Source organism: Tupaia chinensis, unplaced genomic scaffold (assembly GCF_000334495.1).
Source record: "Tupaia chinensis unplaced genomic scaffold, TupChi_1.0 Scaffold000001_1, whole genome shotgun sequence".
NCBI lineage: Eukaryota > Metazoa > Chordata > Mammalia > Scandentia > Tupaiidae > Tupaia > Tupaia belangeri.
This window is the reverse complement of record NW_006159427.1, coordinates 6,393,512-6,397,142: the sequence shown is the minus strand read 5'-3', so window position 1 is coordinate 6,397,142 and position 3,631 is coordinate 6,393,512. Positions and strand designations below refer to the sequence as shown.

The window sequence follows — 3,631 nt, the reverse complement described above, 5'->3', positions numbered from 1 at the left end:
ATTTAGATTTTTATCTAGACAACAAATCCAAAGGTTCTTAGGAATAAGAAACAAAATTAAATGGTCAATAATGAAACTAGACTTAATACATAAATTATATATATATATATACACACACACACACACCAGTGCTTTGTAACTAAATCTGAGGTTAGAATAATGCACTTGTTTTAAATAATATTTCAATCACACTTGACAGATTACGATATTGTTTAAGGAAAAACAGTCTCAAGAAGGAAACACTTAAAAAAGTTTATTTAACTATTACTATTACCTTAAATCAAATTAAGTATCAACCTCTTCTAAACAACAAACAAGATTTATATCTCTAACCAAACTCAGGTCTCTAAACATAAAGTAAAATTTCAAAACTTTTACATGTATCTTTAAGTACTTGGCATTTATGTACTCTACTCAAATTGAATTTTTATTGTCCCAAATTTTGAAATACATCTCTAAGTACCAGACACTGATGTACTCTACTTGAATTCAATTTTTACTGCCCCAAATTTCTTATAGTATTTTAATGTCACAAAAGTCCAGTTGTCAGACTTTTAGTTTTTATTTTTAATAGAGCTAAACCTTTTAATTATATCACTATGTCTAACAGTTACTTGCTAAGTGTAGTAGAAACATATGCACTAAGGTTCTATGAACTAAAATAGTAGTTGTGCAAACTTCTCTAAGAATCCCACGAATATTAAGAAAAGGAAAACACTCAAGGGAGTTGGAAAATAAGCCCTTTATTTTCATGCTTAATGTAAGCCTAATTAAGTTCCCAAACTTTACCAAGTTCTGCCAGCTTTGGCCTTTGTGACATTTTTAAATTTTATTCTTGAGTTCTGCATGGCGTCAGAAAGTAACCTTTTAATGGGCCCAATTAGCACAAATGGCCTGTGTGTTACCTGTATGTGATAATAAAGTACAATAGATAACCGACACTATATCACTAGAATTGTCAAACTCTTCATGAAAAGCTTAAAAAAAATACAGAATAATTAAGCTATGTGACATGTAACATAGTTGTCATAAAGCAAAGCGGAATGTTTAGTTTTCTGATTCCTTAATCTATTTCCACAAACCTTTGAGTCTATAACTTCAAAGTGTTCCTTCACAGGGAGACCAGATTATATACACCTACTTTGTATATGTAGCTAATTAAAGGCTTTCAGAGGGCTGGACTGTAAATCAAGTATGACTCAGTCACTACACTGTACAAGAACTTGAAATAATCAGCCGAGATTTTAACATTATTGCTTAGTCTTATAAAATAAATTTCAGCCAATTGATATTCTTATTTGTTTCCTATATTATTAAATCATACTGCTTGGCGAGTAATAAAGGTATTTATGTAGTTTTGAAGTTCAATTGTAAGAGAATTTTAATTTATTAATCAATGCATATATTCCCCTTTACTTTTTACACTACCTAGAATTAATCCTCCTAGGGAAAAAAAAAAAAAAAAAACCATCCCACATGGAAAGAGAATGCAGAGCTTCATATAGTCTATAAAGATTTTCAAGTATTATAGAAAAAAAAAACATGGAAAAAACTGATTAAAAATAAAACATTTCCTCTTGCTTTACTAATTATGGGATAATAGGAACAGATGTGAAACACATGTTCCTTATTTTTTGTTTAACATAATAACATACTAAGAAATATGACAATTATGTTTATGAGCTATTTCCGACCTTCTTCAAGTATAGAACACAACTGCGGTCCTATCAGTAAGGAGAAATTATAATTAATCTTATGGAACTCAAAAGGAAGATGGGAGGCACAAAAAGATAAATTTACTTTAGCTTTTAAGAACCTAATATTGACCCTGAAATGCCAGACTCAACAACAACAAAAAAAGTAAGATTACAGCAGCAAGCCACCACTTCACAACACATTAAGAATTCTGAAATGGGGGGAACCAGCAGTTAGCGTAATGGCTATGTCGCTGGACTCCCACATAGTCGACCGCGGTTCATGTCCCGGACCCGGTGGCTTAAAACTCACGCCGGGCGCATGTGCATACGTGCCCAAGATCCCGAGAGGAGAATGGAGGAGAAGGGATTGCGGCATGACCATCCCCCCTGGGGGGTGATTTCTCGCTTTTTGTCTCTATGTCTCTCTCTGTCTGTTTGGCGAGCGCACACGCCCTACAGTGAAAATCTCTCCAAAATTTTGCTCAAAAGGCAGTACTCTGGGAGTTTGACTCACTCATTTTTACCTACAGGCATGTCAAACCTTTAAAAAACAACTTTTTTTTTTCAATCTTAAAATGTAATAACCTCAAATCTCTTAAAACTGATTCAGATGACTACCACCCTGTGTGTTATTTTGAAAGATTACTTACATCATCCTTTTTAGTCCACATGTGTTTCCCTGTTGTACAGCCTTCTTGGGATAAGAATGTATTAAAATTAGAAGTCTTTCTTCTACAACAGCTCCAGTATTTCATCCCCTCATGGAAAATAGGTACTCCGGAATGATATACACAGACTTCTTCTAAACTCTCTAGACCTTGGTATGTCTTGGAACACCCTCCATTTTTACATGAGGTCCCAATCTTAATTTTATCACTGTCTTCTTCTTTCTTGTCTTCTTCATTCCCAGATGACACTTTAAGTTTATCAAGTGCTTGTTTTAGGAAAGCAGATACTTTTAATTCCAAATTTGTCATTGGTTCATCTGGGCTTGGCCTTTTTATTGCCTCTATTGGCTTAGGGGCTTGAATGATGTGCTCCTGGAATTTGGGTTTCAATTCAGATGCCTCTTTCCTCTCAGTAGTCTTGACTTCAGGTTTGACTGGCCCAGGTGGTTTCTCACTATTATGCCTACCTTTTGTACAACCTACAGTGCTTAAGAAATCAGAAAAATCAGTTGTTCTTCTCTTACAGCAAGACCAACCCTTTAATGCATCATGAAAGACTGGAACACCTGGGTGGTATGTATGTGCAAGCATCATCGGAATTGGTCTCGGGATCAAAGCGCTGACCACAGCAGCACCGGTTGTAGCACAGCAAGGCCATTTTCTCGCCTCAGCGTTCCAGGTAAGGCCCAAACGCCAGGAACCCCAAGACGTGGCTGCCTTTACACTTCCCTGCTGCAAGCCCTGGTGTGTCGGCTGACCGGTTCAGCTTCCTTTATTTTTATAGTCATTTTTTTGTTGTATACGGGCCTTGGGGATGATACATTGTAGGCACTTTGGAACCTCTTGCACTCCTTGAAGAGTGTTGGTTTTCTAGCAGGCAGCTGAATTATAGCTGACCAACTTTAACTGTGGACGCGTGGTTTTACATGTATTTAGGGAAGATATATTTTGGTTCTGCTCTTGCTTCTGGAGTAAACCCCTGGACCAGAGTCCCCTTTAGGGTTTTTTCCTTTCTTTCTTTCTTTTTTTTTTAATTTTTTTTTTTTTTTTTTTTTGAGAGGTTTTTGCTATAGGGCGCGTGCGCTCGCCAGCCAGACAGAGAGAGACATAGAGACAGAAAGCGAGAAATCACCCCCCAGGGGGGATGGTCACGCCGCAATCCCTTCTCCTCCATTCTCCTCTCGGGATCTTGGGCACACACGCACACGCGCCCGGCGTGACTTCTAAGCCACCGGGTCCAGGACGTGAACCGTAGTCGACTACGTG

The 3,631-nt window shown here is 37.2% G+C and overlaps 1 pseudogene; it reads right to left on the bottom strand.

The window, feature by feature from the left end:
- Positions 1–2,236: 2,236 nt before the first annotated feature.
- Positions 2,237–3,040, bottom strand: LOC102472586 (cysteine and histidine-rich domain-containing protein 1-like; annotated as a pseudogene).
- Positions 3,041–3,631: the final 591 nt, after the last annotated feature.